Consider the following 20,301-nt stretch of genomic DNA (forward strand, 5'->3'; position numbering starts at 1 on the left):
GAAGTCATAGAACTAATTTTCTGCAGCAAATACTTCATCTCAAACTACTTTTGATGTCACTGGATGCACAAAAATTGTCACATTATACAGCTTACAAATATTATCTTGTTTCAATCTGATAATGAATAAGCTCCCTTATGCAGATTATTTTAACACAGTTTACCGGAGCAATGATGGATTACTATATCACAACATTCATTCACTGCTGGCAGAGTGTCATACTGAACATGTTTTGGGAGTAAACTTGCTGGTATAACCTTTAAAATAATTCTCAGTCATTGGATATAGAGATAGAAAAGCTGTGTAATCATTTTATGGTGTTTGTGTTACAGATTAATTACTGAAGTACTTTAATATATATATATATTAGTGGTGGGCATAGATTATTTTTTTAATCTAGATTAATCTCACTGTAATCTTGAAATTAATCTAGATTAAAATGGCTCATTTGAATTCTGCCGAAGGCATTCAGAATATGTGTGCTACCCAAATAATGACTAAAGGGCACGTGTTTCTTAAATACAAAGTGACATTTAAAAGAACTTGTGAAGAAATGCCAGAGATTTTTTTTATTATTAAAACTAACATAATAAAGTATGATTTTTATTTATTTATTTTTTTACTTTGAGCAAAGATGGAGCTATAATAGACTCTTCTTATGAGCATATAAAACAAAACAGCTCCTTGGAAAAAATGAAATGTAGCCTAATATTGTAGTAGTTATAAACAAAGGTCTATTTTTAGTTCAGATTAACATTTGAGGGCAGCCATTTTATTCATAATGTCAAACCAACGTAATGTTAGATTACTTGAAAGCATTATAGCCTACTATTCCTGCCAAACTTCCAAGCATGCAGTTAGTGTTACTACAGTAAATCCATGGTGAATGTTGCTGATCTGTGGACACTGGATAGTTCATTCATGGCACAATGTTTCTTCCAGGTTTCCACGCACTGTTTGATCCGTTAATAACGGAGAAATGTGAATGTTTCTCACTAGATCTCGCAGCGATGTTATTACTTCTGTGGCGAATTCAAATGCTTTCTTTACTGGATCTCTTAGCGCTGTGTAGTAACAGTGTCGCATGATCACGATCGGCTCGCGCTGCTTTTGGTCCAAACTGATAAACAACGTTCCGTCAACCATACAATAACGAGTAGCTCAGTTTCGTTCCGCTTGCATTACGTTTGCCATTTGATGTTGGACAATTTTGTGGTCGCGCCAGCGTCTCTTACATTATGAGCGCGCTTGCCACGCGCAACGCGCCTACATTTGAAATAACGGAATTTTGGTCGGCGGGAAAAATGGTCCAACGAATCGTTCGGTTTGAAAATGCGTACCGGACACCGAACCGAATTCGGCTAGGTATACATCCGCGCTAAAATATCAAGGTGAAAGTCATCATAGCTTGTGTAGTATAGACCCAGCTCCCAACCCAACTTTGAGAATAGATTAACGGCGATATTTTTTTTTTTATCGCCCGATAAGAGTCACACATTAACGCAGATGGGCTACCCACCACTAATATATATATATATATAATTATCATTAATTTCTCAATTAAGGAGAGGCCATGTGAATAGAAATTATATATATATTTTTTTTTTAGTATATTTTTATAAGTGTTAAATAAATGCTTCAGAGAGAAAAAATCCCATTGGGAGAATTTATAAAAAAAAATACTGAATGGAAAGCTGCCAATTTAGCCCATCTGAGATGCTTCTGGATTTTAAACTCAGCGGGAAATATTCCTTACATATCTACATGTGTGTGTATGTTTTCTCCATGTAGTTCACAGATATATAGGCCTGTCAGTTTATAAATTATGCTTTTTTAAATCAACATTCAGAATTAACTCTGCTCAAGGCCAAGTGTTTTCTTTCCTAACTACTGTGATTTTATTAACTATCAAGACTGTAGAAGGTCAGAACTTAAAAAGGAGGACCTTAGCTTATTATGTTGGTACAGATAATAATATCTGTTTAGGATGCAATAATGTGTAGCGATGTTAACTGTAAAGATGTCAATCATGGGAGGGATATCTGCTCTCTGTATAAAGATATGGCAAATGTTTTGTATGATAGTAGTAAGCCATATTTTAAATATAAGAGTAAGGTAAATAATATTAAACCTGGTTGGAGTGAGTATGTGGCAGAGTAATCAATCTTAGTCAAGCTCTCATCAGTGACTCTCAGCTGATCCTCAACCTATAGGAATACGACTCTATCACTGTATTCATATATAAGCTCCTTCAGTATTAGTGTCGTGTTCCTCAGGAGCTGATTACCCTCCTCCCTCCCCAGCTCCTCCTGTCTCCAGTCAGGGTTTGGCCTTCTCATTCCCCTTGAATCAGAATAAATTCTCGAATTATGTTGTACTTTAAAATCTTGAATTAAATATATTTGCATACATTCATGTTGGTTCTGTTCTGTTTACCCTATTGGATGGTTATTGCTGCTCTCCTGCTCTTATCCATGCTAGGCCGCCCAGAACAGAACCAGACCGCCAATCCTAACTGTATGCTAATGGTCAATCGTATTTGACGATAGCGGTCCTGACAGAACCACGCTGAAACCAGGGAAACTTCCAAATTAAGGGTTATGGCGGGCAGACCCAGACAAGAGCCTGAGCTTGAGTTTAAGAGACTTGCTAATGCTAGATATATGTATGCTATTCGCTTTATTTGTAAAAATGAGCAAACCCTGAGGGCTGATTCTATGGCCATGAAGTTGTTCAATAATAATATTGCTGATTTTTGGAAAGGAGTGAGAACTTCTAATAATTGCAGGATATCTCTTCCATGTACTCTAGTCTAGATGGAGCTTCTGGAGTAGATAATATTGCAGAGTTGTGGAGACAGCATTATTGTAACCTTGTTAATTGTGTGCAAAATGAATTATATAATGTTGACTACACTGAAGGTAATGATACAATAATGATTATGATGAAGTTTTCCATTATTATGAAGTTTTCCTGTAGCTCAAACAGTATAGCATTGTAACGCTAAGGTCATGGGTTCGATTCCCCGGGAAAGCAACAACTGATAAGACTGTAAATGTGTACCTTGAAATGCAACGTAAGTCGCTTTGGATAAAAGTGTCTGCCAAATGCATAAATGTAAATGACACATGAGGTGTACAAAGCTATAAGCAAATTGTCTGACAACAAAGCAAGTGGTCTAGATCATATCTCTGCTGAACATCTTAAATATGGAAGTAAGAGGTTAGCTCCCCTTTTAGCTCTCTGTTTTTCTGGTTTTATGATTCATGGTGTTTTAACAACTGGAGTAGGCTCTGTCAGAAAATAAAATGAAGACTCAAAAATATTTATAGAAAATGTACCCATTTAACTGCCCTGTTGGTCCAGTGCTGGAGTTCCTGCGAGAGCGATTCACTGCAGGGTTATCAGTATCCACCTTAAAGGTTGATGTGTCAGACATAGCTTCTTACAACATTACTTTTGGTGGAATATCCTCAGGGAGAAGACCATTGGTAGCACGTTTCCTCCGTGGCACATTGAGGCCTGCGGTACACACCAGGGTGATGGCTTGGGGTTTGGCTTTGGGGTGGGCAATTTGTGGGAACATAGGGCTGTGGGAACATAGGCATGCTCCCGCTCCAACAATTTCACACTAGACAGTCACTTGTCATTATGGCGGCATGGGTATAAATGTTTCCACAGTGTCAATCAACTTGAAAGGGAACGCCTCGGTTACGACTGTAAACCTGAAGAGGGAACGAGAAGCATAACCGAGGTGTTTTCAAATTATTTTTTATTGTATGTATTACTGGAAGCAACCATCATGGAAGCAAATTATGAAAATTAAGGGGTGAAAAGATAGACAAATAGAAAGGAATTAGTGATTGATTATCAGTCAATAGGTTCCTATCAGTTTTGGAATATATATATTTTTTAAAAGTTTGTTTGTTTGATTTGACTGACCAGAAGAGGGCAGCAGAGACTGACATTTCACACAAAGTCAAACTATTCAGAATTATATTTGATAAAAACCTTTCAAATAACATGGAGATGAATTTGATGATGAACGTTTGAGAATAAGAACTGGCTCATTCTGAACCATTTCAACTCTGTAGCTTGGAGAAAGAGTTTGTGTTGTAAATTTAAGATGGTGTATATCAGACTTCAGGCAAATCTGCTCTGGTCAAATTCATTATTTAATGCACATATTTAATGACAAGAAAGTGAACTTTGTCCATGAAGAGTTGAGTCTTTAAGGATCCACATTAAGAAAGTGTTTTTTTAAGCTTTGATTTGAAAGTGGCAAATGACGAAACTGTTCTGACTGATAGTGGTAGGCTATTCCATAATTTGGGGCCTGCTACTGCAAAAGCCCGGTCACCTCGATGTTTCAGTCTCGATCTACGCACAGAGAGCAATCCAAGGTTACTAGACCTAAGTGACCTGGGTGGGTTATGGTAGTGTATTAAGTCAGATAAGTACTCTGGTGCTAGGCCGTGTAATGATTTAAAAACAAAAACTAAAATTTTAAACTCAATTCTCAGTTTGACTGGTATCCAGTTTAGGGAAGATAGAATCGGAGTAATGTGATCAAACTTTCAACTACCAGTCAACAGCCTGGAGGCAGCATTTTGTACTAGTTGAAGGCGCCCGATAGATAATTGGTTAGCTCCAAGATAAAGTGAATTACAATAGTCAAGTCGTGAGGTGATATAAGCATGAATGACTATTTCAAAATTCTTTGGAGAGAGAAAAGATTTGACTTTTGCAAGACGCCGTAAGTGAAAAAAGCAAGATTTAACGACAGAGTTAATTTGCTGATCAAACTTAAGGCCTGAATCAAACACAAAACCTAGATTTTTTGCAGATGAAGTAACATGAGGATTTAACTCATCAAGATCTAGAATACCGGAGTCATGACGATCACTTGGTACAAACAATATTACTTCAGTTTTGTTCTAATTTAGAGCCAAAAAATGTTGTGCCAGCCATAGCTTCACTTCCTGAAAACATGCAAGCAGGACTTCTAAAGTGCTTGAATTATTTTGTTTAAATGGGAAATACAATTGGGTATTGTCGGCGTATAAATGAAATGATACTCCGTGTTTAGAAAAGATAGAACCCAATGGTAATGTGGTGCTGAGGAAGTACAATTTCTAATACATACAGAGAATGTTCTATTAGTTAAAAAGTTGTTGTAGAGTTGTTGTTGCCATGGTGAATTTAAGACTGGAATCCCTCTATAAGGCGCTTTACCGCTCAATCCCTGTCCTGTTCCACACAGAGCTCTTCAACATACACTGTAAACTCTGAGCAAACGGTTATATAGGAAAGAATGTATTATTGGTCACCAGCGGTTACACATGCTTCCACTGATGAAAAATCTGACTAATGTTGATGTATACCAGTGGTTTCTCAACTGGTTTGGCTGTGGGTCCGGGACCCACATTTTCACATGGTCATTAAGACTCAACCCCAAATTTTTAGGAATCTGAACCAAATACATTTATTTCTCAAAAATAGTTGACACACAAGTACAATCACACTTTAATTAACATACACATAAACAGGGGCTTCATAAGGAAAGGGTGACAGAGTTCATAGGGCGTGTGAGGGGCCCTCGAAGATCCTGAAATTATCATTATTATTTTACAATTGTGCGCATGCACTGCGTCTGCGCTATTTCATACACCCAATTTGCATTAATTGATTGGTTGAGTAGGAACATTGCAAAACACTAATTGTCTGTGAGGGAAAGCGGATTCGCCAAAGAGAAGCAGCATCTTTGATTCGCGATAAATACCAAAAATACCAAAGAAAATACCAAATCACATTACATACAATATAAAATCCCACAAGAGAAAAATATTCGTCTATCAATTAACAATAAATACAGCAATATTACTACCAAAAAATCTCAATATACATCCTATAAAATCACATAATACTACAAAATCAATTCCCCATAATTATAAAACCTTGACAGAACAAGAGTATTTAATGATTACAGACCTGACTCCTTTTTAACCACATTTTCAAATGCAGCTTGATGGATCTTATGAGGGAAAAAGGCTTTCAAAGCGACGTCGAAGTTGCCTGTTTTCTGCTGGACAGGTAAGGTATTCCAACTTTAAAGGGGGGGTGAAATGCTCATTTTCACTCAATCTCCTGTTAATCTTGAGTACCTATAGAGTAATATTGCATCCTTCATATCTCCAAAACGTCTTTAGTTTTATTATATTTATAAGTTAAAGATTGGCTGTACCGAGTCTTTCCGGAAAAAACCGAGCGGCTGGGGGCGGGCCGTGTGGGCGGTGTGCTATAGCTGTGCTAACTGATCTAACAACAACACAGAGAGACATTTGAAGTAGTTTACTCACCGTGACTGCTCGATCCTTAAGCATTAGACGATCTGCAAATAAGTCGATCTGGGCTTTGTTTATAAAACAATCATCGTCGAAATGCAGGGAACAAAGAGTCGTGCACAACCTCCGTTGATGCTTCGAAAAAACAAACTCCATCCACTATTCCCTTAACGCTGGGTTCTTTGGGAATCTGTGCAGCGTTGTCTTGCCCTGCCAACCAAAAACCCACTTCTTTGGTGACATTGACTTCCCTAAAAGCCGAGCATAGCGCTTTGAGGTAACGTACTGCTTTCGCTCTCTTCTCTCTCTGGTCTGCGAGTGCGCACGCGGCCGCGGAGAAGTGCCCTTAGGACCCATATAAATAAATTCCGCTCTATCTTACGTAAGACAGAGCCATACTCGAAAAAAACTTTCCGAAACTTGTGACAAACCGGAAGGAGTATTTTTGGAACAAAAATACTCCTTCAAACGTACAACTTAACTTTTGAAACTTTGTCCATGTTTAGCATGGGAATCCAACTCTTTAACAGTGTAAAAAACTCAGTATGCATGAAACAGCAATTCACCCCCCCCTTTAACAATGCAAATGAAAACTGTTGTTTCATAATGTTAGCATTACCTGCTAGCCATAGACACCGTGAGAAGTGACTTTTCCCTTGTCAGTGGTGTAAAATAGGCTATGTAGTTAGATTGTTTCATGTAACTTAGTTCTTCTCCCTCGCTGTGTTATGGCTTTGCTATGTGTGGATAAATGTGCTGGTTACATTCGTGAGACAATCAGCTGATTAGTACTATTGACCGTAAAACACTAACGTTAGCCTACAGCATAACAGCTCATATTAACCAGCTAAACTTTTACTACCCTGTTAGAAAAAAATTGTAGTTGGATAGTTTCATGTGGTTCTTCTCCCTCGCTGTGTTGTGGGTTTGCTATGTGTGGATAAATGTGCTAGTTACGTTTGTGAGACAATCAGCTGATTAGTATTATTATATTACATATTAAGACCCTTGATCCTCTCCTGACTATGACTTTTTAAAAACATGCTGTCTGAATGATGCCTCGGACATCGTAACGTTAGCTATTTCCCCTTACCTAGCTGCTTTGATGCTCTTATCCATAGCTCTTATCTTATACTAACTAGCATGGAAACAAGCTATGGTAAAGTCAGTGAATAAAAGACTAACACAATGATGAACAAGTAAAAATAACAATCGCAATAACATGTGGTTTTACTGAATAATTAAGTAAATATAATTTAATATAAAATATAATATAAAGAAACCCCATTGCAGACATCCCAACCTGCAAAAAGTAATTTCAGGGAGGTATCCCGACTATCATTATGTTTTACTCTTATAAGACAGGGGTACACTTTTGTGTAGTCTGGCGTAAAATGTGTCTTATACTTTCATTTTTTGGGGCACTCTCCCTCTGCCATGGCGCTCCTGTGTCTAGACACACTGAACTGATTAATTCGGTTCTGGAGAAGAGATAAAAGCCCGCCCACACTGACAATTGATTGGTTGATTTACCGAAACAGGCCAATCGGATGTTCTCTATCTTACTACATGCGCTTCATGAGGCACACAGTGCCACACACTCTAGCACACACACGCAAGGTCTCTCGCTCCCTCTCCCTCTCTGCCGTGCGCACGCTATTCGGTTTTTGGAACACAGTCTCTGTCTCCCATGCGCGCTCTTGCTCGCTCGCTCTAGATTCCGGGAGATTTTAACTCATTTGCGGGCATCAGGGAGCCGCTACCGAAACTTCCGGGAGACTTGGGATGTCTGCCATTGCTTGACTTGCTACTCTCTGCGGACTCAGACGACATCTTTTTTCCTACGTCGGCCACTGTACCTTCTCCTTCGAGTTTGCAAATAGAGGGATAAGCCGTGAGTGACTGTCTGTTTGGAATTCGCAAATCTCACCACTAGATGCCGCTAAAAAATACACACTGCACCTTTAATGAACGACCAGGAGTCAGCTGACCAATCAGGGCGTGGCACCAATCAGACTGCAGTAACCAATCCGGTCTTCTTCCCGGATAAAAACAAACACCTCCCACAACAGAATAAATGTTTTTTGTACAGTAGCTATTGTCAGGTTGCAGAAACTATAGAGCATGTGTTGTTGAGTTGAAAAGACACTTACAAAATAAGATTGGATAAATATTTTCAAATCTGACCAAAATTTCTTCGTAGATCTCACTACGTAAGGGATGCAGGACTGGCAGTATTTTGTCTTATTTTCTGTAGTTTCTCTTTTACGCTCTCAAGCTCTTTCTGCCTCTCTTCTATAGTCAGAGATGAAGGACTGATCTCCAGGAACCTGTAGGCTTCATTCGACTGAACGCTGAAGATCTTGTAGGCCTTCCTGGAGTTGATGCCAAACTTTGTCCATTCCTGTTCAAATTAATTTTAACATCAGAGGTTTGAACAACAGCAGAACTTTGTAAACATAATCATGGTTTACCTCTTGAGCTGCATCTATGGACTCCAGGAACTCTTTCTTCATATCAGTGAGGTCTTCAACCCAAATCTCCCCAGCGAAGGTCTTTTTCTCTAATGTGTCCAGCAAAGTACCCACTTTCTCCCAGAACTTCTGAAGCTGAACAAGGATTTGTTGGATTCGAGACAGACACGTCTGGACTTCATCAAGGTGTGCGACGCTGGCCATCTGACCTGTGATGACCGTTACAGAAGTAAACAGATGAGCAAACCTAAAATACACACAAGGTTTAAGCGTTAACAAGAAAACATGTAGCGTCTCACCGTTTTTAATTTTTAATTTGTCCAGCTTCAGCTGATTGTCCATCAGCTTGTTCTGGACGTCCCTCTCTTGCACTTTCAGACGATTCTGTGCTTCAGTGGTCTCAGATAAATCAGCACGAAGAGCCATGATCTTACGTTCCTCTGTATTGAAGGTAATCGTTTTCCAAAAGGAGCTAAAAATACTTTCTTCCTTTCTGCGGCTCTTACATCCATCTATCTCTGAGTTTATCTCTGAGATCTTCTTCTCATAGTCTAATATCCCTTTCCTGATGTAAAGACGGTTTGCTTCCAGACCATCAATACTCTTCTGAAGATCCTTCATCTCACTGGTTTGTTGCTGGAGCTTCTCCTCAGTCTCTTTCCTTCCACTGATGATGTCACTGGTCAATGAGGCTACATCTCGGTTATGTTTATCATACCTGGATGTGCATCAGATATTTCAAAATATTTTATTTTAATAATCAGTTATGGTTTTTGAACATTATGCAAGTATTTAATTTGATAATGTCTTTCAATTCATATTCTCACCTCTTCACGATATCTTTAACATCCGTTATGATGTCACCGATCCAATCTTTGGCCTTTTCTAGGAGTTTCAGTGCTAAATCTGGTTTGTTTTTCTCCACAGCCACCTTCAGACTGGGCAGCAGTGATGTGATAAGGTTTTCGCTGGTTCCTACACACTGTAAAGACAGAAATAAGAGACAAGAAGGGACATCTCTCAATGTTTGTATCATGAACCGAAGTCTGGATTTAATGAAGCTTTTGGAAAATGAACATGGATGAATACCTTCAGCAGAAAAGCCTCAGTGGATCCGAACAGCAGTTGTGTTTCAACAGCTTGTTTTCTGATCGTACGCTCCATCTCTGAGTCTGTACCCCGACACAGGTAAGACAGGTGATAAAAGAGAGCCGTTCGCTGCGCAAACGGAAGAAGCTCCAGGATGAACTCAGGAGTGTTTGTGGAGTCACTGTTGACAAAGTCTGAGGTACAAGACATAGTCCTTTGGTTAATATTTTTAGGTTAGCAACACTTAACAAGTAAAAGTTTTTTTGTATTTTTACTTAAAGAACCTAATAATAATAATGTTACAATTATGCTCAAATTGGACATGCATAACAATTAATGATGCATATTTGATATTGTACGTTCACATTAATGTATAGTTTCATAAATGCTGTCAATTAAAATATATTATATCATAAGTGCTAGTGCATACCAACGATATGTAAATGTTGGCCTATACTTTCTGTTGCATTTACTAAAATAGGGTTACATGACCCTTAGAACTTTGTTCTGTCGTGTTCAGCACTTGCAATTAAAGCTTCATAGAATAATTGATATTTCAAGCAAAAGCTGGAATTAATACATTTTGTACATGGTTTGAAATTTAAACTCTCTCACCTGTGCCATCAGTCTTGTTTTTACAGAATGTCCACTGGTGAAACTTGCTAGAGTCTCTAGAAGCACAAAAGAAAGACAACATATTGCTTATGAGACATCACATGATGGAAATGTCTGTTATGTGTCACAGCACATGCAGTGGTCTTAGTCCAGGCTGCATCCCAACCCAAACTATAGGAGCAGCTCCTGCTACATTTCACAAAACACATTTTATTGTTCACAAACTATTCTTTCACAAACATTCTTCTCTGGCCTTGTTTAATGTTTGGATACACTTGAATTAATTTTTGTTTCATGTGACTTTTTGATCTAATTTATTACCATTAAATGAACAAAATTGAGCAGGATGTTTTAAAAAATGTATTAGTTTTACATTTGTAAAAATCCTTTAATTTGTTTGTTTTCAGGTCCTGTTTACACCTGGTCAATCATGCATTTTTACTGATCGGATATGTAAATTTGTCTCAATAACTGACACAACACAGACTGAGGTTGCCAACAGAACATGTTGTTTTTATTTTTCCCTTCACCTTCACATAGAGCTGGTAAGTCCCGCCCCCTCCGCTAACCCCACTGGACCTCTAAGTTGAAAAATCGTCAATGCAAGTGAATGTGAGAAAATAATTATTTTCTGGTCCCGTTTGAATTTTGCCATGAATGTGAACATGTTATCTGTGAATTTTAAATATAATTTTTCGTGTAAAGAATGCTACAATTTAGCGGGTAGAAGTTTGATACGGTTAGACTTTGTGTGAGAGCACTTTGTGGACTACAACTCTTCTCTGCTTTCGATGCGTTTGATATACGTCACCACCACTAGCACACGGATCCCGCTATACATGGTTACATTTGGGTACAAAACACACAGGCATCTCAATCTGTCTCCATAGATTATCGCAGCATTAGCACCGTGATTTGACAAGTGGAGGGAAATGTGTTATGGGGTGACGTCACATAGGCGACACATGTAGTCTTTCTCGTTATGTCTTTTCCACAACTACTAGCCAAAGAATCATATCATATACTGTCAAACTCGTAACATTAAAAATTACATAAAAAATTCATAGACAACATATGTTCACATTCATGGCACAATTCAAACAGGACCAGAAAATAATTATTTTCTCACATTCACTTGCATTGATGATTTTTCAACGGTCCACTTGGGTTTTACGGATGGACGGGACTTACCAGCTCTATACGTGTCCCTGTACGACTGACCACGCCCACCTTCACGCGTGACACCATATCTCTAAACACGTAAAAAGCCACATTTAAAAAAAAAAGAGCAGAAAACGAATGTTTTCTAAATGTTAAATGAATTCACGTACAGCGGTGAAAAGCGCTATATTAATAAATGTGAATTGAACTGAATTAAAACCGCCTCGAGAAATGTCCCGACAATGATAATAATACCAGAAATGTTTGATCTTGTGGGTTTTTTATTTATTTATTTATAATAGAAAAACAGCTTATAAATCAGACGGAATTATATTTTTCGAAAATGTAAAAATGAAGAAAGATTTCTGTGATTTATAAACGGTTTAGGAGTTATAATATACAGTGTGCACAAAGCATTATGTTTAAGTAAAGTCCCAATGTGTTTTAGTTTAGCAGGTGTATCTTATTGGATAGTCTAGCCTATATAGCCTACACCGTGTGTTTAAAGTCAATTAAATAAGGTTTCACACATTAGGCTACATATTCCGTGTTTTCCTGAATGCAATCTTCAACGGGGTCACACAGTGAGAGGTGATTATAGACTACAGAGATGCTCAAATCAGAAATTTCAACATAGTATTTCCGTTTAAAAGCTGGGTTCACACTGTACGAATTTGGCCGTCTGAGACAAATTTTGCAAATCGCAAAAGATTCCTCTGATCCTAGGCTAAAATCTGCAGTCTTGGATCGTTAGTTTGACATGCTCACCATGATAGCCGACTAAAGAGTAAGTACCATAGCGATCAAAATAGCTTTCCTCAGACAGAATTCTGGAAGTATATAAGATTTTACTCACGGTCCTGCAGTGTGACTTCTCCAACGATGATAGGGAAATTCGCTTGGTTTTTCAAGACACATAATCAAAATGAACTGTATGGTATAGATAACTTTAACATTAACATTAAAGGGGGGGTGAAATGCTCATTTTCACTCAATCTCCTGTTAATCTTGAGTACCTATAGAGTAATATTGCATCCTTCATATCTCCAAAAAGTCTTTTGTTTTATTAAATTTTTAACAGAAAGATAGGCTGTACCGAGTCTTTCCGGAAAAAACCGAGCGGCTGGGGGCGGGCCGTGTGGGCGAAGCTTAGCTGTGCTAACGCGCCAAGCTAGTGACAACACACAGAGACATTTGTTCAACAAACAGTTTTACTCACCGTCCGGTTCCAACGCACGACCGCGAACCTTTATCATTGTGACTGCTCGATCCTTAAGCATTAGACGATCTGCAAATCCGTGGATCTGGGCTTTGTTTATAAAACAATCATCGTCGAAATGCAGGGAACAAACAGTCTTACACAACTCCGTTTATGCTCAGGAAAACAAACTCCATCCACTGGTGCCTTAACGCTGGGTTCTTTGGGAATCTGTGCAGGGTTGTCTTGCCCTGGCAACCAAAAACACACTTCTTTGGTGACATTGACTTCCCAAAAGCCGGGCAGGGCGCTTTGATGGCGAACTGCTTTCACTCTCTTGCTCTGGTCTACGAGTGCGCGCGCGGCCGCGATCTTACCGGAGAAGTGCCCTTAGGACCCATATAAGGAAATTCCGCCCTATCTTACGTAAGACAGAGCCATACTCGAAAAAAACTTTCCGAAACTTGTGACAAACCGGAAGGAGTATTTTTGGAACAAAAATACTCCTTCAAACGTACAACTTAGTTTTTGAAACTTTGTCCATGTTTAGCATGGGAATCCAACTCTTTACCAGTGTAAAAAACTCAGTATGCATGAAATAGCATTTCACCCCCCCTTTAACATTAACGTTTGACATGTCTTAATTAACGTTAGACATTTATTAATTAGACATGTATTAATTTCTTTGCAGCCTCCACAACAGCCATCACCGAACCTGTCATTGCTTGATGATGTAAAGCTCTGGACGAGTTTTCTTGCGTGCGTCCGTTTTTAAAGAGGGTCATGAACCACTCCTCTTTCAGCTCAAGTCTATCTCACAATCTTTTTTGAAAAATGCAACTTGCATAGAGGGAGGAGAGTGTGTGTGACAGGGTAAGGCAGGAGAGGAAGAGGGAGGCGAGGCCCATGCCGACTCTCACTAGAAATCAACCTTTTGTTTAACTGTTTTGTCCTTTTAAGGCAAGACAGTAAATATGGTAAAAAAAAACAACAACCCTGATATCACCATACTTCCCTAAGTTGATTGATTACATTGAGAATTGCACAAAAAAGCCTACAAGTTATCTAAAATGTTATGTTTAAATATGCAAATGATGCATTATCTATTTATAGGCCTACAATAAATAGGAATAACATGTATAAAATAAGGCAACTTATGAACGAACCCCTCTGTAAAAACCTTCAGAATATGAATAAAACTGTAAAGTTTGGAGTGTGTAGTGAAGATTTCTGGCTGTAGGAGAAAAATTCTGAAAACGGCCTTTAAAGAAATGTATATCCTACTGTAGCCTAATTGAAATCTGCGTATCAAATGAATGTAAAAAAAATTCATGTAATATTCATGTAATGTAATATTTCATATATAAATTGCACGATAAATGCTACAATGCGTGCTATAGAGAAGCATTTCATGAGATCAGGCTAATAAGATACACGTAAACGTGTATTTTGGATGTTTTCTTTCCACTAGTCTGAAAAAACACATTATGAAAAGCTAAAAAAATCCAAAATCTCAAAACTGACAGAGGCTACATGAACAAACAGTTTTTGCTTGTAGAGATCTGCTGTATGCGTGAACTAGAGCCAAAATGGCGACTTACATGTAAAACATGAGGTTAGTGTGAAGCTAAATGCGAGATTCATTTATGTGGCAGTGCGACAATGGAATTAATATTTATGATGATGTGAAAACACTGTAGCAGGTCAATGTATTGTGATTGATTCTAACTAGTGCAAAATGCCCGTGCAAAATAAGTTTTTAAGTGTGTTTTTAGTAATTGTTGGTTTGGTGTGTTTGAGTGCTCATTGTTACAATTACACAGCAAAAGTTCAGTGACATTTTTATTTGTGCATGGTAGAAAGCACAACGTGAACTCTGAGAAAACGCTATGCTTGAGCAGTTTGTGAATAGGCAACTACAAATGATGCCCGTGAAAGAGACTGTGTGAACGCATTGAATAGGATATGTTTAGTTGGTAAATAGCATAGGCTACTATTACACAGTAGCGATAGCATTAAGCGCACCAGAATGAAATATAATATTCAGAAGTAAACAGCATAGCTGACTTACAGATTCAGTTAACATCCACAAATGAATAAGCGCGTCGATTCATGGAGCAGTGCAAAGTGCCCGTGCAAAATCAGTTTTTGTGAGCTAAACGCCGTCAAAAAAGTTAGTTCAGGAGATATTTCTTAGTGATGGCTGATTTCAACAGTTTCAATATGAAAAAATGATTCAATGGATTAATTGCATTTTGGAAAAAAAAGTATCATGAATTTATTGCATTTTTGCGGAAAAATAATCAGTTTTTATAATAAATCTTTGAAAATCAAAATCTGGATTTGAATTTTTTATGTTATTATAACCTAAAGATGCTATGTGAACAGAAAATAGTGGTTTTCATCTTGCCACTTTCTTGGTAAAGAAAACACATTTTTACTCAAATTAATCAAAATGGATTTATCACGTTCTGGAACCAAACTATAATATTCAGAAGTAAACAGTGTAGCTGACAGAGTGTTTATGTCAGAATGTTTATTTTTAAACCACAACCTTATAAAAATGATATATTTAACGATATCTTTTGCACTTCTCATCCAAACAACGTCAAACTTGGCACTGCACTTACTCGTGACCGTAGCGAGACACCTGTCAAATTTGAAATCCATCGGACTAACGTATCGAGAGATATGCGGTTAACAGACACACACACACACACACACACACACACACACACACACACACACACACACACACACACACACACACACACACACACACACACACAGAGAGAGACACACAGACAGACAGACGTTTCTGTAATTTATAGAGTGATGTGTTGCAGAACAAGTCAAGTACAGACAAAAGTAACTTCTGAAAAGCCTTTATTGAAATGTTATTTTCTTTAATGGAATGTGTTGTGTTACAGAGAAACAAGTAATTGTTGTTCTGTAAAGTTAAATATGTTAATGTTGTGAATACATTCACTGTTAAAAAGATCTGTAGAAATTACAGTATTATTGGCAGCTACTTGCCAGTAACTTACTGTGTAGATTTAAATTTATGTTATTTACTGGCAACAGTTTGTTCAAAGTTAAATGAACATTAAACATTAACAAGTCTTTATCTTTACAGAATAAAACTAAAATAACAGCCTCATGCAAAGCATTCTGGGAACCAAAATCTGAAGGAAAAAAACAGAAAAAGGTTGATGAAGATTTCTGGTTCCCAGAATGCTTTGCATTAGGTTGTTATTTTATAGTTTTATTCTGTAAAGACAAAGACTTGTTAATGTTTAATGTTCATTTAACTTTGAGCAAACTGTTGCCAGTAAATAACATCGATTTAAATCTACAGTAAGTTACTGGCAAACAGCTGCAAAACTACAGCAAATTTTTTACAGTGTTGAAAGCTATAAGAGGCAGGCATTTCTTTTATTATTCTACTGAGTAAATACTTTATTATTCTATTCTTCAAAAGTGGTTCATTCAACTAACCCATTCAGGCTTCCCAGCCCTGATGCGGGTAACATCTACACAAGCCCAAACACTCATATTCTGGATAACATCTCTCCCCCACCACCACCAATAACGACTTCTTGAAAAACAATCCGAAACTGAACTGACCGTGGGGGTTTCCCTTGAGGATGGTCAAAAATCACGTGATTACAAAGAAGAGGTGTGTGTGTGTGTGTGTGGGACATTTGCACATCACCCAGTAGCTGCAGGTGCAGGACTAGAAACTCTTCTTCTAACCACAGGTCGAGATCTAGATCTGTCGTTCCAAACAAAAAACTTTGCAATGCAGTTTGTGAATGTTCGTTGATGTTCGTTGATGTTCATGGAAAGTTGGACCATATGGCTAACGATGCTTTTGAGAAACACACCCCTGATTAAGTGGGTGTTGAGTGAGAGTCGCTCAAATGATAAGTCATGTGATTACAAAGAAGAGGTGTGTGTGTGTGACATTTGCACATCACCCAGTAGCTGCAGGTGCAGGACACACATTTGAAAAAATTGAAAACACATTTTTCTGTTATATTCTGCCAAAAACAATAAATTTACATTACAAATTTACATTGTAGTTACATTTTAACTGCATTAAAATGTAGTTTAAAAGTGTTTAAATTAAATATTAGTAATGAAAATCCTGTCTACACTCTTAAAATGGTTGGGTTAAAAACAAACGTGGCTCGTGGGCAGAAGCCTATAAAAATATTCATCCAAAACATAGACCTCTATATAAATCAATGATACATTTTATATGAGTCATTTGTGGTATTTTCTAAACTATATAAGCCTAGTTAAAGTCCAGCTGAAATCAAAATTGACTATTTACTTTGTTAGTGCATATTACTAGTCTTGTGGTGAACAATTAATCCGTGCAAGTTAAAACACATAAAAAAATTGTTTGCCGTCGTAATCTTTAATCAAAGTCTGAAAAGTTACTTCCGGTCTGGAATGGCGTTCCTTCTCTGATGACATAGGTCTGAGGAATTGGTTTGGGAAACGCTTAACCAGTCCCCTCAAACCGTTTGTCTGTAATGAGCGAGAGATGGAGAGGAGGAGCGCTAGAGTAAAACCCCGCCCTCTATTCAATATTCCCTTTCACTGGGAAATACGTCACAACACTGGAGAAAAGTCGTTTGCAACTTCCGGTTCACGCGGACTTTAATTTTCTAAATACCCCACATCATTAAAGGGGAAATGAAGCAGTCAATCAAGTTCACATGATTTACAAGATGGATTTCCACTTTAATCAACAATTATATAAGAAACATGACAAATGTAAACATATAAAAGAAAAAAAAGAAAAACCGTTATATCTTTTGCTGCCAGGGCGCTGTGTGCAGTATTCTAACGTGTGACGTCACGGGGTTGGTTGGCTTTAATAAACCTGGCTGAATGTATTAATATCACGACGTCAAACTGTCTACACCACGGAGTTTTGACCGCGAACAACTAACGTTAGGTACAGTCATTATTAGCTAACAGCTGTAAGCATGAACTAGCTAACACTAACTTAGTGTTTAGCTAACTTAGTTAAGTTTATTAGTACCAGACAAAAAGACGACGTCTAACGTTGTATGTTAACAAACTGCACATGGAAACATTGTTCGCGATGTCTGCCATCATATTCATGTCTCTTGTCAACACCATGTAAGTTAGCATGTATTAATATATGCATTTGAGCCGATATGGCGTGGGAACCGAGCAGTGGTAAGTTACGTTGTTATGTCGAACAGCCGGTGGTGGTTTTGGGCGAGAGCGGGTTGGTAAGTTGCAACGCGTGTGGCTGTAATGCGATGCCCACCGTGTCAGAGTCCATCTGCTGTATATAACATCTAACGTTAGACTTCATTAGTTGTTCGCGGTCAAAACTCCGTGGTGTAGACAGTTTGACGTCGTGATATTAATACATTCAGCCAGGTTTATTAAAGCCAAACCAACCCCGTGACGTCACACGTTAGAATACTGCACACAGCGCCCTGGCAGCAAAAGATATAACGGTTTTTCTTTTTTTTCTTTTATATGTTTACATTTGTCATGTTTCTTATATAATTGTTGATTATAGTGGAAATCCATCTTGTAAATCATGTAAACTTGATTGACTGCTTCATTTCCCCTTTAAGGACATATCAAACCTTACTTTTTAAAGCTAGCCGCTGATTTTATTGCCCCACCTCTGACTCATATTTTTAACCTTTCTCTTGTCTTAAGATGCACACGTGTTTAAGGGGAAACATGAAAACATCAACAAGATGGCTTCCACAATCTTATAATCTATTAGAAATCGTATCAGTATTGTACTTTATTTATATTATTTTAGGCCAATTTTGGGTAATACAGTATTATTAGCCTCTCTCTCTCTCTCTCTCTCTCTCTCTCTCTCTATCTATCTATCTATCTATCTATCTATCTTATCTATCTTAGAAAATTATATTTTTAAGTGTTAAATAAATGCTTTAGAGAAAAAAAAAAATTTCCAGTAAAAATATACTGAAAGGAAAGCTGGCAATTTAGCCCATTTGAGATGCTTTTGGATTTTAAACACAACGGGAAATATTCCTTACATATCTACGTGTGTGTGTGTTTTCTCCATATAGTTCACAGATGCAAATATAGGCCTGTCAGTTAATAAATTATGCTTTTTTAAATCAACATTCAGAATTAACTCTGCTTTTCACTCTGTACATGCTACCATTAGGAAATTTAAAGTTTAAAGTGTGGAAAGTGTAGGAGCCATTTATGTTTATTGTTTGCATAATATTTTATTTTGTTTGGATATATTTATATTTATATTTTGGACACTGGGTGACAGTGATTCGATGCACATGGTTGTATAAAAGGGGGCATAGGTGACAGGAAGTGATGGCCACAGGTAGGGGGAGCACACACAGTTCTTACCAGACCACAGAGCATGGATTACTGATCCGGGTCACGGCATGTTAACAACTGGGAACAAGAAATCAACTGGTATGTTCATCTGTTTGTACAATAACAATTACAATAAACTACAAACCTCAACTGTAACAATATCTAGAAAATCTTTGTGTGTCTGCGTAGAAACTTCACCCCTACCTGTGTGCATGATGGCAAACTTGGATTAAATAAGATACGGAATGCCAATACATAAGTAAGAACTGTGCTCTATGAGTGAAAATTGAGCCTGTAAAAGTATTGGAACTGGATAAAGATTGTTTCCGCGGAAGAACTGATTGTTTTCTTTCATGACTGGACGCCGTCATTCCCAATCAACGGAACATTGACGTCACCTGTGCGGAGCTGATTGACGGAGATTGGAAACTCCGAATGACAACGCGCAGGCAGAAGGGTATGTGAACATTAAGCTTTATTGGAAAAGCCAGAAACAGCTACATTAATGGACCTAGTTGACTGAAGCATATACTGTCACCACAATATCAGCTGTCTGAAACCTTCTGTGATTGCCGTGTGGTTTACTGGATCACGCTAAAAGTGAAACAAATATGTCCATTGTCATGTCTGATGTTCGGTCACAAGATGGCGATGTTGCACTGGATTCTGAAAAAGAAAAAAGGGTTATTAAACACACTGCTAAAGGTTTGGAAATGTTCATTGAAAACTGTCAGAAAATAAGAAACTTGAAATGTAAACAAGCTAAGAAGTTAATGGAATTGCTGAAAGAGCTCATGAAATCAAAGGAGAATGCAAATGAAGTGCAATCTAACTTGGTTAAATTAATCAACATCTGTGATGAAGCCAAAAGAAACCATGAGTCATTGGTAAAGTTACCACTGCCTGAAAATGAACTTGAAAGGCAAAATCATTGGTTTCAACAAAAAATGGAAACTTTTGATGGTTTTATACAAGATGTAAATGTGTGGTTGTCAGAGGTTGGGTGGCATAAAAAACACACCATTGCTGAAAGTGCAAACAC

General features: G+C 37.8%; 1 protein-coding gene across 1 annotated transcript in view; it reads left to right on the plus strand.

Moving 5' to 3' along the window:
* Positions 1–20,301, plus strand: part of LOC307153222 (uncharacterized protein) — a 127,002-nt gene that overhangs the window by 79,640 nt on the left and 27,061 nt on the right. The gene's annotated exons all lie outside the window — the stretch shown is intronic.

Source organism: Squalius cephalus (genome assembly GCF_949319135.1).
Source record: "Squalius cephalus genome assembly, chromosome: 25".
Taxonomy (NCBI): Eukaryota; Metazoa; Chordata; class Actinopteri; order Cypriniformes; family Leuciscidae; genus Squalius; species Squalius cephalus.